At 43.3% G+C, this 20,366-nt stretch overlaps 1 protein-coding gene across 2 annotated transcripts in view; it reads right to left on the reverse strand.

Annotated features, from left to right (window-relative positions):
- Positions 1-20,366, reverse strand: part of LOC140476620 (zinc finger FYVE domain-containing protein 1-like) — a 93,613-nt gene that overhangs the window by 28,154 nt on the left and 45,093 nt on the right. The gene's annotated exons all lie outside the window — the stretch shown is intronic.

Raw genomic sequence — 20,366 nt, forward strand, 5'->3', positions numbered from 1 at the left:
ATGGCAAATAACAGTTAGCAACAATGAGCTGTATCTACATAGCACATCTAAAGTAGCAAAACATCACAGGTTGCTTCACTACAGCATCATAAACAAACAGTTGCACTGAATCCCATTAGATGATATGAGGGTAGATGGCTAAGCTTAGTCAAAGACACAAGTTTTAAGGGACGTCTTAAAGAAAGAGCGAATAAGCGAGTTCTACAGGCAGAGAGATTAAGAGGGGTGGAGAGTTCCAGAGCTCATCTCCAAGGCAGCTATCAGCAGTCACCAGACTGGGAGGAACTGAAATCAGAGAGGCATATATCAGAATCAAGTATCTCAAAATTGTGGGACGAGAGCATTTACATAAATAGGGAGGAACAAGGTCATGTAGCAAATTGAATAAAAGTTAAGAATTTTAAAACTGAGCCTAATCAAGTCCTAATGTAGTTCAGTAAGCAAGTAATTAAGGGTGAACCATACTTGTTGGCAGTATTTGAAAGACTTCATATTTGAGGAGGGTAGGATGTGGGAGGCAAGCCTGAGGTGAATTGGAGTAGGTGGGCCTTAAGGTGACAAATCCACGAAAGAGTTTCACAGATCATATAATAATTATGGTGCAGAAGGAGGCCATTTGATCCATTGTGTCTTCATTGTTTCTCTGAGCATTATAACTTTATGCTAATCTCCTGCCATATCCCCATTGTTTCCATTTAAATGATCATTCAATGCACTCTTGAATGCCTGACTTGAACCTGCCCCCACCAAACTTCAAAGCAATACATCCTACATTCCAACTACTCACTGTGAGCACACATTTTTTCTGATATACCATTTGCTTCTTTAATGAAATATTTAAGAACAACATCTTCAGGTTATCAATCAAGCCCTCATGATTTTGTAAACTATCAAATCACCTTTTCTCCAAGGAAAACACCAATGTCTCCAATCTTTCTTCATCTCTGGAGCAATTCTTGGAAACCTTTTTTGCACTCACTCCAATGTGATCTTATCCTTTTTACAGTGTGGTGCTCAGAACTTTAAACAATACTCCAGTGGATGTTTAACCAGTGTCCTACGTAGATTTAGCATAACCTCTCTGCTCTTGTACTCTATGCCCCTAATAATGAAGTCTGGAACAACATATACTTTATTAACACTTCTCTGTAACTGTCCTGCTACCTGTAACAACTTGCATTTACATACACCCAGGTTCCTCTGCTCCTGCATATCCTTTTGGAATACCGCTCTTTATTTCATACTGTCTCTCCATGTTCTTTGTACCATCTTATATTCCTTCACATTGAACCTCATCTGTCACCTAGCTATCCACTACGATAACTTCTGAAGTTTTACATTGCCGTCTTCAGTTTAAAATTCTCCTCAATTTGTGTTGTCCACAAGTTCTGAAATTCTCCCCATCTAGATCATTTATATACATTACGGAAATCAAAGATTGCAAACATTGACACTGAGAACTCCACGATGAACTTTCCTCTACTTTGAACAGTTACTAACCATTATTCATGTCTGCTTATTGTTCAACCAATTTTGTACTCGTGTTTCAACCAAATGCCCTTGTATTCCATTAGCTGCAACCTTTCTCAGAGTCGTTGCCTGGCATAATATGAAACATCTTCTGGGAATCCAGTTACACCAAATTAAAAGCTTTATCCTCAATGACCATTTTAGTGACCTCATCAGAAAACTCCAGCAAGTCAGTTGACAATGATTTCCCCTTCTCCTACTCCTCCTAATCCACTCATCACTTCTCTCTTCATGTAACTATTAATTCTATCCCAAATAATTTCTTAAAGCTTCCCTACCATTGAAGTGAAACAGATGAGTCAATAATTGCGGGTTTATCCTTTTGAACAAGAGAGTAATGCTTGCAATTCTCCAATATTCTCGCATCACTCCCAATATTAGGCAAGAGTAATTTGGTATGTGACAACACTCCAGTAAGCTGTAGAGGGAAGCATTTCAATTTCAAGGAAGTTGTCGAAGGGAGCATTGGGGCAGCACGATGGCCGAGTGGTTAGCACTACTGCCTCACAGCGCCAGGGACCTAGATTTGATTCCAGCCTTGAGCAATTGTCTGTGTGGAGTTTGCACATTCTCCCCGTGCCTGCGTGGGTTTCCTCCGGGTACTCTGGTTTCCTCCCACAATTCAAAGATGTGCAGGTTAGGTGAATTGGCCATGCTAAATTGCCCAAAATATTCAGGGATATGTAGGTGTATTAGTCAGGGGTAAATATAGGTTAGGGGAAATGGTCTGGGCAGGTTACTCTTTGAAGGGTCGGTGTGGACATATTGAGTTTCCACACTGTAGGGATTCTAACTTCTAGAATACTGTTCACGAGGATGATCCCCAGTATAAAAGGTTAAACAGGCTAGTGCTCTACACACTGGGGTTTGGAAGAATAAGGGGTGGTCACATTGAAATACGCAGGATTTTTAAAGGGTTACTACTGAAAGGATGTGTCCCCTCATGGGAGAGTCTAGGACCAGAGGGCACCAATTTAGTACTGAGTTGAGGAGAAATTTCTTCTATCAGAGGATTTGGAGTCTTTGAAACTTATTGCCACAGACAACTGTGGGAGCAGCAACCTTATGTATAGTTAAGGGTAAGATAAATAGATTCTTGTTCAGTAGAGGAATGAAGGGTTTCGGAGAAAAGGCAGGACCTGAAGAATGTCAAGTCAGCCATGATCCTATTTTATATCTGAACAGACATGAGGGCCGAACAGCCCACTCCAATTCCAATTGCTTGTGGTCTTATGTACAGTTGATATTCTCAAAGGGCTTTGGCCTGAAACGTCAATTTTCCTGCTCCTCGGATGCTGCCTGACCTGCTGTGTTTTTCCAGCACTACTCTAATCTTGACTCCAGCATCTGCAGTACCCACTTTCACCTAATATTCTCAAAGGTCAGGAAATCAAAACAGTACTGTTTATACAGCTATTTAAAAGCCCTTCCAAAAAGATTAAGACAGCATTGATCAACTGCAAGATTAAAGCAACGTAAGTAACACAGCATGGCAACACAGCAGAACAGGCAAGTTTCAACAAAATAAAAGAGTTATAAACAAAAAAAAAGGAAGAAGAAATAATATTGCCAAGTCAGTTTGATTTCAAGGATGAGCAAATAAAATGCAAAATTGGACATTTAAAAAAAAACAAGTTCTTAAATACAGGAATGCAATCAAACTAAATGCAAAATCAAAAGCCAAACAAGTTTTGAATTCGATTAGACCTATATCTTGCCAAGACAAAGAATGCACAAGTATTATAATTAAGTTCTACAACCATTTGAGAAGTACTTTAATGAGAACAAATAAAACTGTTGAAGAACAAGAATTAACAGAAAGGTTCAGCATTCACAGGAACCCATTACATTAATAATCACTAGAAATTGCACTGCACAGATTGAATTTCCAAATGGCAGGATTGTTGTTAGAATTGCTGATGAATAAATTTATTCCAGTCCAAAGATGATTTGATTCTCTCCAAAGTTATTCAGATAACTCCAAATTAATTCTCTCCAAAGTAAAGCAGAAATCCAGAAGCAATTCAGTTTAGTGGAAAAGGTATAAAAATCTGGAGTATACTCTGAAACAGAAATTGCTGGAAAAGCTCAGCAAGTCTGACAGCACCTGTGGAGAGAAATCAGAGTTAATGCTTCCGGTCTGGTGACTCTTCATAAGAATTGAGTTTGAAATTCTAAGGCTCATCAGAGCCTAAATGTTTCTGTTTCTGTTTCAAAGTATAGTCCAGGCAGCAGATAGTAAGAGTCAATTGACAATGCTGTCGAACAAGCAGTGCCTATCTTCCAAACAAAATGCTTGTGTAGCATAAAAGATAGGCAGGAGGCTGGAAGAACACAGCAAGCCAGGCAGTATCAGGAGGTGGAGAAGTCAACGCTTTGGGTATAATCCTTCTTCAATACCGGGGGTGGGTGTGGGGGGAGCTGCAGATAGAGGGGGTGGCGGGGCAGGCTGGTGAGGTGGAGATAGGTGAAGACAGGTCAACGGTAGGAATGAATCCGGTTGGTGGCAGGGAAGAGTGGAAGGGAGGGGCTGGACCTGGGAAGGGAGTTGGGGGATGGGAAGGGAGGTTATTTGAAATTGGAGAACTCAATGTTGAGTCCTCTGGGCTGTAGGCTCCCCAGGTGGAAGATGAGGTGTTGTTCCTCTCATTTGCGGTTTGGTTTAATGTTGCAATGGAGGCGGCCAAGGATGGTCATGTTGGAAAGGGAATGGTTGGGGGAATTGAAATGGGTGGTGACTAGGAGGTCCGGTCAGACCCTGAGAGCCTGACTGTGATGCTCAGTGAACCATTCCCTAAGTTTACATTTGGTCTCCCCGATGTAGAGAAAATCACATCCAGAGCACTTGATGCAGTAAACTAGGTTGGAAGAGAGACAGGTGTACCTCTGTCTCACCTGGGAAGACTGGGGCGCTGGATGGTGTACTGGCAGGTTTTGCATCTTTTCCATTGCAGGAGAAGGTACCTGGGGGTCCACAGGGGTTGGTGGGGAGAGTGGCGTAAACCAAGGACTGTGGAGGGGAACTGTCCTTGCGGAAGACAGAGAGGGGTGGGGAGGGGAAGATGTTCTTGGTGGTGGGGTCTATTTGGAGTTAGCAGAAGTATTTAAGGATGATGGATTGGATGCGGAGACTGGTGGGGTGGTAGGTGAGGACATGGGGGACTCTGTCTTTATTGAGTCGGGTGAGGGGTGTTTACAGCAGTGGAACGGGGAATGGAAGTGGTGCAGCGGAGGGCTGTCTGGATAACAGAGGTACCCTCTACCTGTCTTCACCTATCCCCACCTCACCACCCTAATCCCACCACCCCATTCCACCCCCCCAGTCTGGAAGAAGGGTTACACCCAAAACATTGACTTCTCCACCTTCTGATGCTGCCTGGCTTGCTGTGTTCTTCCAGCCTCCTGCTTGTCTCCCTTAGATTCCAGCATCTGCACCTTTTTTTGTCTCTAATAGTTATGGAGCAGGCAAGAAATCAAATAGCTACTCAAAAGATGTTAATGCAGTAAATCTGTAACAGAAGAGACATCTAATGTATTAGAGTCATAGAGATACACAGCACAGAAACAGACCCTTCAATCCAACGCATCCATGCTGACCAAATATCATAAATCAATCTTGCCCCATTTGCCAGCACCCGGCCCATATCCCTCCAAACCCTTCCTATTCATATATCCATCTAGATGCCTTTTAAATGTTGTAATTGTACCAGCCTCCACCACTTCCTCTGGCAGCTCATTCCATACACATACCACCCTCTATGTGAAAACATTACCCCTAAGGTCCCTTTGAAATCTTTTCCCTCTCACTTTAAACCAATGCTGTCTAGTTTTGGACTCGCCCACTTCCGGGAAAAGACCTTGTCTACTTGCCCTATCCACTGCCTCCCATGACTTTGTCATGCCTCAGCCTCTGAGGCTCCAGGGAAATTAGTGAACAGATCAATCCTTTACGGCAAGATGCAATTTATGACTATAAACATTAGCCATTATTATTATGTTGAAAAACGACATGGTTCACATAGTATAAATATCAGACGAAAGTTGACTTTACAATTTCAAGCATACCTGCAAAACAAGAGTTGTCAGACAGTTGAAAATGTATACATGATTCAATGAAGAATTGACAAGAGTGCAAATCTTAACCTCAATATTATTCAAGTGGCAGAACAAGCTCAAATAGATACGGTCAACAGCAAACAAGTCAAAAGACAGTAGTCACGCCAAATCTGTTCAAGCAGATACCAGTCAGATAACAACTGTTCAAAGAGCAGTTAGTAATGGAAACAATGTTCAAGGTAATATTAATTAATGACATAACAGCTGTCGAAAGTGAGAACAGCAGATGCTGGAGACCAGAGTTGAAAAATGTGGTGCTGGAAAAGCGCAGCATCCGAGAAGCAGGAGAATCAACATTTCGGGCATAAGTCCTTCTTCAGGAATGAGGCTGGTGTACAAGCGGGCTGAGATAAAAGGTTGGGGGGTTGGGGGGTGGGAGGAGGAGCGCTAGGAATACAATAGGTGGAAGGAAGTGAGGGTGAGGGTGAGGGTGATAGGCCAGAGAAGGGGTGGGGGTGGAGAGGTCAGGAAGAAGATTGCAGATCAAGAGGGCGGTGCTGAATCCGGGGGTTGGGACTGAGATAAGGTGGGGGGAGGGGAAATGAGGAAGCTGGAGAAATCTACATTCATCCTGTGTGGTTAGTGGGTTCATAGACAGAAGATGAGGCGCTCTTCCTCCAGGCGTTGTGGGGCCAGGGTCTGGCGATGGAGGAGGCCAAAGACCTGTATGTCCTTGGCGGAGTGGGAGGGGGAGTTAAAGTGTTCAGCCACGGGGCGGTTAGGTTGGTCGGTCTGAGTGTCCCAGAGATGTTCCCTGAAACATTCCACAAGTAGGCGGCCTGTCTCCCCATTGTAGAGGAGACCACTTCGGGTGCAGCGGATACAGTAAACGATGTGTGTGGAGATGCAGGTGAATTTGCGACGGATATGGAAGGACCCATTGGGGCCTTGGAGGGAGGTGAGGGGGAAAGTGTGGGCGCACGTTTTGCACTTCTTGGGGTTGCAGGGGAAGGTGCCGGGAGTGGAGGTTGGGTTGGTGGGGGGTGTGGACCTGACGAGGGAGTCGCGGAGGGAGTGGTCTCTCCGGAACGCTGATAGGGGTGGGGAGGGAAATATATCCCTGGTGGTGGGGTCTGTTTGGAGGTGGCGGAAATGACGGAGGATGATACAATGTATCAGGAGGTTGGTGGGATGGAAGGAGAGGACCAGTGGGGTTCTGTCCTGGTGGCAATTGGAGGGGCGGGGTTCAAGGGCGGAGGTGCGGGAAGTGGAGGAGATGCGGTGGAGAGCATCGTCGACTATGTCGAAGGGGAAGTTGCGGTCTTTGAAGAAGGAGGCCATTTGGGCTGTTCGGTAGTGGAGTTGGTCCTCCTGGGAGCAGATGCGGCAGAGGCGAAGGAATTGGGAATATGGGATGGCGTTTTTACAAGGGGCAGGGTGTGAGGAGGTGTAATCTAGGTAGCTGTGGGAGTCGGTTGTAGTAAATGTCTGTGTTGAGTCAGTCGCCCGAGATTGAAATGGAGAAGTCTAGGAAGGGAAGGGAGGAGTCTGAGACAGTCCAGGTAAATTTGAGGTCGGGGTGGAAGGTGTTAGTAAAGCGGATGAACTGTTCAACCTCCTCGTGGGAGCACGAGGTAGCGCCAATACAATCATCAATGTAGCGGAGGAAGATGGGCTGTTCCACATATCCGACGAAGAGGCAGGCATAGCCAGGGCCCATGCGGGTGCCCATGGCTACTCCTTTGGTTTGGAAGAAGTGGGAGGATTAGAACATAGAACAGTACAGCACAGAACAGGCCCTTCAGCCCACGATGTTGTGCTGACCACTGATCCTCATGTATGCACCCTCAAATTTCTGTGACCATATGCATGTTGAGGAGTCTCTTAAATGTCCCCAATGACCCTGCCTCCATAACTGCTGCTGGCAACGCATTCCATGCTCTCACAACTCTCTGTGTAAAGAACCCACCTCTGACATCCCCTCTATACTTTCCTCCAACCAGCTTAAAACTATGACCCCTTGTGTTAGTCATTTCTGCCCTGGGAAATAGTCTCTGGCTATCGACTCTATCTATGCCTCTCATTATCTTGTATACCTCAATTAGGCCCCCTCTTCTCCTCCTTTTCTCCAATGAAAAAAGTCCGAGCTCAGTCAACGTCTCCTCATAAGATAAGCCCTCCAGTCCAGGCAGCATCCTGGTAAACCTCCTCTGAACCCGCTCCAAAGCATCCACATCTTTCTTATAATAGGGCGACCAGAAATGGACGCAGTATTCCAAGTGCGGTCTAACCAAAGTTTTATAGCGCTGCAACAAGATCTCATGACTCTTAAACTCGATATCCCTGTTAATGAAAGCCAAAACACCATATGCTTTCTTAACAACCCTGTCGACTTGGGTGGCCATTTTAAGGGATCTATGTACCTGCACCCCAAGATCCCTCTGTTCGTCCCCACTGCCAAGAATCCTATCCTTAATCCTGTACTCAGCTTTCAAATTCGACCTTCCAAAATGCATCACCTCGCATTTATCCAGGTTGAACTCCATTTGCCACCTCTCAGCCCATCTCTGCATCCTGTCAATGTCCCGCTGCAGCCTACAACAGCCCTCTATACTGTCAGTAACACCTCCAACCTTTGTGTCGTCTGCAAACTTGCTGACCCATCCTTCAATCCCCTCATCCAAGTTTGGAAGGAGACAACAGTTGTTGATCAAGGTATAACCTATAGAAGAATTAACCGAGCTTCCCAGACACAGGACAGAACTTAGATGAACAGCATAATACATTTGTTCATTTGGACATCAAAATGAGCTCAAGCAAATATGCCAGGAACAGATGAGAGATGTCAAGTGTACCACCCTTGATAATATTATTAGACACCAACAAAACCAAAAGTCTAATTAGTCATGCATAGACATATTTTCATCAAAGACAGCATTTCACTGATACATGAGAGCAGGCCTTTTTTCCCCCCACATTCCTGAAAGGTGACTTGGAGACACCTGGGGATCAAGTCAGCACAGTGGTAGTCTGGGCAAAAGCTAGAAACATAGAAATAAAGAAGAGAGCAGGAGGAGGCCATTCAGCACTTTGGGCCTGCTCCACCATTCATCACAATCATGTCTGATCACCCAACTCACTAACCTAATCCTGCTTTCTCCCCATAACCTTTGATCCCACTCGCCCCAAGTGCTATATCTAGCCACCTCTTGAATACATTCAATGTTTTGATATCAACTACTTCCTGTGGCAATGAATTCCACAGGCTCACCACTCTTTGGATGAAAAAAATGTCCCCTCATCTCAATCTTAACTGGTTCACCCCAAATAGAGTCAGAGAGTCATAGAGATGCACAGCATGGAAACAGACCCTTCGGTCCAACCCGTCCATGCTGACCAGATATCCCAACCCAATCTAGTCCCACCTGCCAGCACCCGGCCCATATCCCTCCAAACCCTTCCTATTCATATACCTATACAGATGCCTTTTAAATGTTGCAACCTTAGACTGTGACAGCTGATGGAATTACACAGCATCGGGAACATCCTCCCTCCATTTATCCTGTCTATTCCTGTTAGAATTTTAAAAGTCGCTCTAAGATCTCCCCTCACTCATCTGAACTCTAGCAAAAACAATTCTAACCTAGTCAATCTCTCCTCATACATTAGCCCTGCCATCCCCAGTATCAGCCTGGTAAACCTTCACTGCACTTTCTTGTGAGCAAGAGCATCCTTCCTCAGAAAAGGAGACCAAAACTGCACACAATGTTCTAGATGTGGCCTCACCTCGGCCCTATATGTTACAAAGTGGAGGTGAACATCCCTCTGATAATTAAAGCTGAAACACCTGGAGAGAAGCACCTCACCTTGTAATCTGATAAAGCAGTATGACAAGGAGTATAACCTCTCTCTCACCCACACAATCCTTTCATTTCACTCTATAATTAACTAGTAACTATTTATTTATCTACCTCCAACAGAATTAACAGAATTCCGAACAAACTGAACAATCCCTCACTACCTATTCCCGAATTGAACTAAATTTTGTTCGTACGCTGTTTCAATAAAACAGGTCCCGCTTATATAAACCCAATTAAGAAGAACATTTAATTTAAATTTAATCTCTCAATGTTCTCCTGAACATTGGAGAATGGAACCTCTTGAACTTTCTGTATCTTCTTGTGTCGTCTTCCTCTGTCCTTCTTCGCTGACTTCTTCGCTGTTTTCTGGTGTCAAGAATATTTACTAAACGTGCAATGTACCTTTATAGAGAGATACTGCCTTTTTTTTAAAAAGAGAGCCCAGTATAGTTTTCTCAGATGGCAGATTTGTTCTCTCTTCAGATGACAGTTGGCTCTCCCCTCTCTGTCCAATTGCCCCTCTGTTACATAACCCCGAGGTCACATCAATTTGTTGTAACTTGGTTTCAGGTTGTCAACATCATCAGATTTGAATTTAGAACATAGAACAGTATAGCTCTTTTGGCCCTTAATTTAGTGTCAACCTTTTATTCTTACTCTAAGATCAAATTAACGTACATACCCTTCATTTTACTATCACCCATGTGCCTACCCAAAGGTCGCTTAAATGTCCCTAATAAATCTGACTCTACTACCACTGCTGGCAGTGCATTCTACACATCCACCACTCTCTGTGTAAAAAACCAACCTCTGACATCTTCCCTAAACCGTCCTCCAATCACCTTAAAATGATGCCCCCTTGTGACAGCCATTTCTGCCCTGGGAAAAAGTCTCTGACTATTCACTCTATCTATGCCTCTCAGCATCTTGTACACCTCTATCGAGTCACCTCTCATGCTTCTTTGCTCAAATGAGAAAAACTTGAGCTCCCTTAAGCTTTCTCCATAAGACATGCTCTCAGTCCAGGCAGCATCCTGGTAAATTTCTTCCGCACCCTCTCTAAAGCTTCCACATCCTTCCTATAGTGAGGCGACCAGAACTGAATACAGTATTTCGTGTGGTCTAACCAGGGATCTATAGAGCTGCAGCATAACCTCACGGCTCTTAATCTTCCTGCTAATGAAACCCAAAACACCATACACTTGCTTAACAACCCTATCACCTCGGGTGGCAACTTTGAGGGTCTGTTCCTCGTTAGACAATAGACAATAGGTGCAGGAGTAGGCCATTCAGCCCTTCTAGCCTGCACCACCATTCAATATGATCATGGCTGATCATTCCTAATCAGTATCCTCTTCCTGCCTTATCTCCATAACCCTTGATTCCACTATCCTTGAGAGCTCTATCCAACTCTTTCTTAAATGAATCCAGATACTGGGCCTCCACTGCCCTCTGGGGCAGAACATTCCACACAGCCACCACTCTCTGTTTAAAGAAGTTTCTCCTCATCTCTGTCCTAAATGGTCTACCCCGTATTTTTAAGCTGTGTCCTCTGGTTCGGCACTCACCCATCAGCGGAAACATGTTTCCTGCTGCCAGACTTTCATAATCTTATATGTCTCAATCAGATCCCCTCTCAGTCTTCTAAACTCAAGGGTATTCTACCAGACTGCCAGAAATCTTGCCTTTAACCCTGTATTCTGCATTGAAATTCGACTTTCCAAAATGAAGGTCTTATCCAGGTTGAATTCCATCTGCCACTTATCAGCCCAGTTCTGCATCCTGTCAATATGCCATTGCAACCTATAACAGCCCTCCACACTATCCACAATTCCACCAACTTTCAGGTCATCAGCAAACTTACTAACCTATCCTTCCATTCGTCGTCCAAGTTATTTATAAAAATCAAAAAGAGCAGAGGTCCCAGAACAGATCCCTGTGAAACACCACTTGGCACCCAGCTCCAGGCAAAATACTTTCCATCTACCACCACCCTCTGTCTTCTATGAGCTAGCCAATTCTGTAGTTCATCATGGTGGGTGAATGAGCCTATGATGAAGATGAGGGTACCTTCACGCTGTACCTTCATCAACGTGTTTTGTCACATCCTCAAAAGAATTCAATAATACTTATGAGGCATGACCTGCCTCTTTCAAAACCATGCTATCTCTAATCAAACTATGGTTTTCCAAGTAATCATTAATCCTGTCTCTCAGAACCCTCTCCAATAATTTTCCCAACATAAGACATAAGACTGACAGGTCTGTCATTCCCAAGATTTTCTCTATTCCCTTTCTTGAATAAGGGAATAACATGTGCCACCCTCCAATCATCTGGCACTACTCCAGTGTACAGTGAAAATGCAAAGATCATCACCATTCCTTTAGTAACTTTGGGTCTATCTCATCTGGCCCAAAGGACGTAAGTATCCTTATTTTTCTAAACTTTTCATCACATCTTCCTTCCTAACATTAACCTGTTCAAGCCTATGAGTCTGTTTCACGCTGCCCTCACAAATGACAATGTCCCTCTAGTGAATACTGAAGCAAAGTATTCACTAAGGACCTCCCCTACCTCCTCTGGACTCCAGGCACAAGTCCCTCCACTGTTTAATTTAATTGTTCCTTAGTCTCCAAATGCCTTTTTAAATTAATTAGCTGAATTTAAACTGTTATCTGGGTAAAAAATGGCTTGATTGGTTTCAGACTGTCAACATCATCAGATTTTAAATTCTACTGGCTTTGAAAGGCTGAGTGTTTGTTTTAAAACAATTGGTTATATCCGAGTTGTCGTCAAAAAAGCAACCAAGACCTCAGGTTTCCATTTAACAGCCAATTGTTACATGTATCTATTTTGGAACAGCCTGTCTCTTAGCTCTTCTGTACACTGGCAACTTTTGCTCGACCTTAAACTCAGAAAAGCACTTTCTGTCTTAAAAGTGACCATACATTCTTTTGACTTTGTAACACAATCAAATGGCAGTTACTTACTAACAGTTTATTATAAAGAATGCAATTGCAGACCATTTAGAAAAACATTAAAGGCAAGCAGAGTCAACATGGATTTATGAACAGCAAAATATACCTGACAAAGAATGTTTTGAGGTGATAACAAGCAGAATTGATAAAAGGGGAAACAGTGGCTGTAAGGTACATAAGGTATTGGGATCGTATATTAGTGCGGATAGTAGATTAGCTAACTAATAGAAGACAGACAGCTCCTTGTCCCTTACCCACACCTACGCTCCGAACCCTCGTATTTCTTGGGCTGCTTTCAAAACATCTAACCCATTTGCCCTATACATTCCTCCTCTTCCTCTTCTTCCTCCCCCCCAACCCATTACCAGCTTTTCACATTTTCTGGCTTACGACTGACCATTCCTTTGTATGCCTAGCTTACCTTCTCTCTCACAATCAAAAAGATAAATTGCTGGAAAAGCTCAGAAGGTCTGGCAGCATCTGTGGACAGAAATCAGAGTTAACGTTCAGGTCGGGTGACCCTTCATTAGAACCCAGTTAACTGATTTCTCTCCACAGATGCTGCCTCAGCTGCTGAGCTTTTCCAGCAATTGCTGTTGTCATTTCTGATTTACAGTATCTGTAATTTACCTTCTCCGTCTGTCTGTCTATCTCTCCAGGCTCCACCTTCACCTATCCCCTCCCTGTTTCCCCTCTATCCCCTGTCTTTGACATCAATACCAAATTTTCCCAGCTACAATAAGTTCTGAAGGAGGGTTACTTGGCCTTGACTCTGCTTTCTCTCTATAGATGCTGTTAAACCTGCTGAGTATTTCCAGCAATTTCTGTTTTTGTTTGAGAAAGATTCATGGTCCTTGTTTCCCTCAATCACAAAATGTTAGCTGACAACAGGTAATAGGCTGTCCTTTTTTCAAAGGGAATGGATTATAGAAGTAGGGAAATCTTGCTGTAACTAGCAAGACATTAGACAGATTACATTTGGAACAGTGAACAATTTTGTTCCCCTTATCTCAGACCAAAAGGCATAATCTCAGAGTAAGGAGTCACCCATTTAAGACACATAAGGTGGATTTTTTTTCTCTAAAAGATAGTAAATCTGTGAAATTTGTGACTGGATCTTTTTAATCGCTAAGGGATAAGGCAGGAAACTGTTGAGGATTCTCAGATCAGCTATGATTTCATTAAGTAGCAGACCTGATGCAATGGGACAAATGGCTTACTTCTGCTTGCAGTCTTATTAATCTGTTCTTTGACTCTTGATTTAGATTCCACAGATCCACTCAGTTCGTAACTTAATTTACAGTGGTCCAAACATCAATTCCAGAGGTGAGGTGACAGTGTGCACCCTTGACACCAGAGCAGCATTTGATTGGACGTGGCATCACAGAGTCCTCGTAGAACTAAAATAAATGGGAATCAAAGAGAAAACACTCCGCTGGTTGGAGTCATACCTGGTATAAGGACGATGGCTGTAGTTGTTGGAGGACATCTCTTCAGGAGTTCCTCAGCACAGTGTCCGAGGTCTTTAGCTTTAGCTGCTTCATCTATGAAATTCCCACAATTCTAAGGTCAGAAGTGGGTATGTTTGCTCATGATTACACAACATTCAGCATCACTGATGACTTCCTAAATACAAGTCCATGGCAAGATGTAGCATATCCAGGCTTGGGCTGACAAGTGGCAATAACATGCATGCTACACAAGTGCCAAAGAATGACCATCTCCCATCAGACAGAATTTAACTTTTGTCTCTTGACATTCAATGGCTTTTTCATGGAGTCCCCCTTATTAACTTGTTCCTGGGTGCAATCATTGACCGGAAACTGTACTGGGAGATGGTGAGGATTGCAGATGCTGGAAAGTCAGAGTCGATAAGGTCTGTCATTAGAGTAGGCACAGCAGTTCAGGCAGCATTCGAGGAGCAGGAGAATAGATGTTTCGAGCAGGACCCTTCATCAGTCCGGCAGTAGAAAACGTGCTTTTCTCCCCAGTGTGTCCCTGACCAGCAAGGCACAAGTGAAGAGTGTGATGGAATACTCCCCACCTGCCTGCATGAGCACAGCTCCAACAACACTCAAGAAGCTTGACTCCATCCAGGAGAAAACAACCCACTTGACTGGCACAACATCCAAAAACATAGACATCCTCCAGCACCAATGCTCAGTAGCAGCAGTATGTGCCATTAACAAAATGCATTGCACTATTCAAACCAACAGCTACAACTATCAAGGAGGACATTGGCAGCTGTTCAAAGCTGGGGTTCCTTTAAAACTGTATGTTCTTGTATAGGATGAGGTCTCATTTAATGGCTCTTAGCGCATTTGTTTGTTTTCTTTTACTAGAAATTTGGAAAACTAAGACAGTACCAGAAAGGTCACAAGAATTGCCAGAATCACCATGGTCATGATGTTCCATTTAACTGATGATTTATCTGTACTAAAAATAATCTATTGTCAATGCCGTGCTTGGAAAAACAGGAAGTATTGGTCTTGGAAAAATTACAACTAATCTTCAGATAAAGGTGGCCAAAGAAACAATAATCATTCTGACATCATGAACAGTTGTCCATAGTGTTTGGCTGAAAGGATTCCAGTTAGTGTTTGACACAACCTCAAGTACCAACTCTGAAATATATAGTACATTGAACATTAAAGCCAACAAGTTCTCAGAATCAGAGAGCAGTTGCTCATCAGATGTTAGATGGACTGGAAGAAAATGAGGGAAGTCTCAGGGAAGATTCCCCAACACTTCAGCTGGAGAGCAGAACGCTGACTCAACAGTTGTAATGAGCCAAATGCCCGTTTGTCCTCAGGTATCAGCGAACCATGCATACTTTTTTTTAATCTAATTAATTAATCCAAAGTGTTGCTACTTCTAACAAACTTAATAAAAGATCTGAAAGTACCCTGCAAATGAACAATAATTAAGTAACTACGGTCACAAATCCCAAAATCTAATGCAATAGATACATGGGAACACAACCATCAGCAAGTTTCCCTCCAAGCCACTAATCATCCTGACTTGGAAATATATCCCTATTCGTTCACGGTCGTGGGGTAACCTCCAACATGAGACAGCATTCTGACACCAAATATAGACCACAAAGACTTAAGAAAGCGACTCACCATTATCTTCTCAACTGCAATTCGGTCAATTCCCCAAATGAATCAAATAAAAAAGGACAAACACAACTGTGACAATGCTGTCACTTTAACAAGGTTATTTTAGTCTTGGGATTTTTTTTTAAACGGGATGTCATAAATGCAGAGATGCTGAGGGGTCTAGAAAGTGCCTGGTTTAACAATGGCAAGGGAGTGGTCAGTTGTCCCAATTCGGGTTTCTTTCCTTGTTTGGTTTCGCTGTAGCAGTCACTAGATGCTGCAGTCCAGGAAAAGTTGTAAACGTCAGATGATTCCTGACTGATTTGCTCTTTGAAATCTCTTTAGATGTTGTTCCCTTCTGCCTGTAAGAATCTGGGTTTCAGTTTACCTTTATGTCAAAGGGTGTGTTTATGGGATGTTACTGAATTGGAACAGTTCACACAAAAGAGAACATAGAACAGTGTAGACAATACAGGCATTTTGGCCCTTGACGTTTCGCTGACTTTTTATCCTACTCTATAATCAAGCTAATTTACAGACTTTTCATTTTACTATCATCCATGAGCCTATCCTAGGGTCCCTTAAAGGTTCCTAGACTCTGCTACCGCTGGCAGTGCATTCTACACACCCACCACACACTATGTAAAGAACCGACCTTTGACATCTCCCCTAAACCGTCCTTCAATCAGCTTAAAATGATGCCCCCTCGTGATGACCATTTCTGCCCTGGGAAAAAGTCTCTGACTATTCATTCTATCAATGCCTCATCATCTTGTACATCTCTGTCAAGTCGCCTCTCATGCTTCTTCACTCCAATGAGAAATGCTGTAGCTCCCTCATCCTTTCTTCATAAGACATGCCCTCCAGTCCAGGCAGCATCCCGGTAAATCTCCTTTGCATCTTCTCTAAAGCTTCTATAATGAGGTGACCAGAACTGAACACAATATTCCAAGTGTGGTCTAACCATGCCTTTATACAGCTGAAGCATAACCTCACGATTCTTAAACTCAATCCCCCTGCTCATGAAAGCCAACGCACTATACGCCTTCTTAACAACCCTATCACCTTGGGTGGCAACTTTGCAGGATCATGGACCCCAAGATCCCTCTGCTCCTCTACACTGGCAAGAATCCTGCCTTTAACCCTGTATTATGCATTCAAAGTCAATATTCTAAAATGAATCACCTCATATTTATCCAGATTGAACTCCATCTGCCACTCATCAGCCCAGTTCTGCATCCTGCCAACGTCTCTTTGCAACCTACAACAGCGCACCACTATTCACCACTCCACCAATCTTTGTGTTATTGGCAAACCTACTTGCACACCCTGCCGTTTCCTCATCCAATCCATTAATAGAAATCACAAAGAGGTCCCAGAACAGATCCCTGTGGAACATCACTCATCACCCAGCTCCAGGCAAAATACTTTCCATCTATTACCACCCTTGGTTATCTATGGGTGAGCCAATTCTGTGTCTAGACAGGCACATTTCCCTGTATCTCATAACTCCTTACCTTCTGAATAAGCTTACCATGGGGAACCTTATCAAACGCCTTGCTGAAGTCCATGTACACCACATCCACTGCTCTACCTTCAATGTCTTTTGTCACATCTCAAATAATTCAATAAGGCTCGTGAGGCATGACTTCCCCTCTCAAAGTTGTACTGAATACCTCTAAGCAAACAATGTTTTTTCCAAGTAATCATAAATTCTGTCTCTCTGAATCCTCTCCAATAACTTGCCCACCACAGATGTAAGCCTGACCTGTAATTCTAGGGATTATCTTTATTCCCTTTCTTAAACAAGGGAATAATATTTGCAACTCTCCAATCATCTGGCACTATTCCAGTAGCTAGTGAGGATGCAAAGATCATCACCAAAGGTGCAGCACTCTCTTCCTTCGCTTACTGTAGTAGCCTTGGTTATATCCCATCTGGTCCAGCGGACTTGATTAATCTTATGTTTTTAAAAATTCCAGCACATCCTTCTTCTTAACATCAACATGTTCCAGCATTTCAGCCTATTTCACGCTGTCCTCACAAATGTCAAGGTCCCTCTCAGTAGTGAATATTGCAGCAAAGTATACATTAAGGACCGCCCCTACACCTTCTGAATCCAGGCACACGTTCCCTCCACTGTCCCTGATCAGCCCTACCCTCACTCTGTCATCCTCTTATTCCTCCAAGTGTAGAATGCCTAAGGGTTTTCCTTAATCCTACCCACTAAAGCATTTTCATGCCCCCATCTAGCTCTCCTAAGTCTATTCTTCAGATTCTTCCTGGCTGCCTTGTAACCCTCTAGAGCCCTGTCTGATCCTTGCCTCCTAAAACTCAAGTCAGCTTCCTTCTCCTCTTGACTAGATGTTCCACATCGCTTGTCACCCAAGGTTCCTTCACCCCACCATCCCTTCCTTGCCTCAGTGGGACAAACCTATCCAGCGCTATCAGCAAGTGCTCCCGAAACAACCTCCACATTTTTGTCGTGCATTTTCCTGAGAACAGCTGTTCCCAATTTAGGCACCCTAGTTCCTGCCTAATAGCGTTGTAAATCACCCTCCCACAATTAAATACTTTCCTATACCAGCTGTTCCAATCCCTCTCCATGACTATAGTAAAGATCAGGGCGTTGTGGTCACTATTGCTGAAATGCTCTCCCACCAAGAGATCTGACACCTGGTCTGGTTTGTTGCCAAGCACCATATCCAATACTGCCTCCCCTCCAGTCGGAATCCTTCCTGGACATCCAAAAATTGTTCCATCCAAACTATTTGAACTTAGGAGTTTCCAACCAATATTAGGAAAGTTAAAGTCACCCATGACAACAACCCTGTTACTTCTGCACCTTTCCTCTCAATTTGGTCCTCCAGGTTTCTGTTGCTATTGGGGTTCTATAGAAAACTCCCAATAAAGTGGCTGCACCTTTCCTGTTTCTGACTTCCACCCATACTAACTCAGTAGACAAACCCGCCTTGACAACCTCCCTTTCTGCAGCTGTGATACTATCCCTGATTAGCAATACCATTCCCCCATCTCTTTTACCCTTCCCTCTCTTCTTTTGAAACATCTAAACCCTGGAACATCCAACAACCATTCCTGCCCCAGGGATATCCAAGTCTCCATAATGGCCACAACATCGCAGCTCCAAGTACTGATCTATGCTCTAAGTTCATCATCCTTATTCCTGATACTTCTTGCATTAACATAGACACACTTCAACCCATCACACTGATTGCAGCTTTGCCCTGTTTATCCATCCTCACAGACTCTCTGCATGCTGTACCTTAGTTAAGTTGCTATATTGGGTCAGTTAGGTTTTCCGATAGTTAAGTTCTTTACTTGGAGAGAAGTAGGGATGTGAAACACATTGCTTGCACCAGGAGGAGACACGCCAACTTTAAAGGGCATTTAAATGGTCACTGGATAAACATATGGATGAAAATGGAATCGTATAGGACAGATTGGTACCACAGGTTGGCACATCATCGAGGGCCGAAGGGCATGTTCTGCTCTATAACGTTCTATGTTCTATGAGTTATTCTAAATTCCGTATTCTTTTGTTCCTATTTTATCTGTAGTGTTTAAATAGATTCTGTTTTGCTTAAAGCTGAGTGGTTTGACCAGTGCAACGCACTTGGAATATCCACTTCATATCTGCCTTTAAAATAAGAAAAAAGTTAGGGTTTGGCTACCTACTTAAAATATTTTGAGGGGATCTAGCCTGGTCCATAACACTCCCCAACCAGATATTGGCTGTGGCTGGTATCATATACTCATACAATGTATCAACATCCTGAGGTTACTACAGCCAAGAAACTGAACTGGATCCAGCTATGTGGATCATTGAGCTATAACAGCAATTGAGAGGTTAGAAATTTCATGGCAAGTAACTCACTTCCAAACTTCCCATTTGCATGGCATAAGTCAGGTCTATGATGGAACATTCATCATTTGTTTAGATAAATGCAGCTCCAACCAAACAAGAAAACTTGACGACATCCAAGGCAACTGCCGACTCGACTGAAACCATATCTTCTAGATTCACTTGCCCCATTGCCAACATAGTGGCAACACAGTGCCCCATTCACAAGATATACTGCAGCAACTCACAACAACCCCTTCAATGGTATCTTCCAACCCCACAACCGTTACCACCAAGAAGACAACATACGGAAACACTATCGCCTGCAAGACGCACATACCATCCGGACTTGGAACTGCATCACTGTTCCTTCACTGCTGCTGAATCAAAATGCTGGAACTCTCTTCCTAATAGCATTATAGCTATCCCTATTCCGCATGGACTGCAGCAGTCTAAAGTCTCAAGAAAGTTAGGGCTGGACAATACATAACTAATGACACCTACATCCAACCTTTTCAGCCAAACTGTGTGGCTAAATGAACCTTCAGAGGGTCCTCTGAAGTTTGGCATGAGGACCATTGATTTCTGATTTTGGAATGAGTACTGATCACATCCTACAAATGAATCAGCAAAAAAATATAAGTCTTCCCACTTCCCCCAGCAAACAATGACTGTGAAATTGTGGCCAACATGTAGCCTTTGACAAAGACAAAAATGGATAATTTACTTTTGTCACAAACAGGCTGACATTTGTGACTTACACAAGATCAGTTTTGGTAACTAAATAGGGGCAAAAACCTGACTGGAGATTGCAATGTGGAATCAGGAAAAGACAGGCACAGAATTGGGAGGCAAAAAACATGTTTAATAATTTGGAAAAGGAAGTGAGTTTAGAAAGAGGGTGTTAATTATCAAGGGTGGTTGAATCAAAGGAGTTTTGTTTTAAAGAGAAGGGTGATAACAGCAATTTTAAAGGAAA

The sequence above is a fragment of the Chiloscyllium punctatum genome, chromosome 4 (genome assembly GCF_047496795.1).
Source record: "Chiloscyllium punctatum isolate Juve2018m chromosome 4, sChiPun1.3, whole genome shotgun sequence".
Lineage (NCBI taxonomy): Eukaryota > Metazoa > Chordata > Chondrichthyes > Orectolobiformes > Hemiscylliidae > Chiloscyllium > Chiloscyllium punctatum.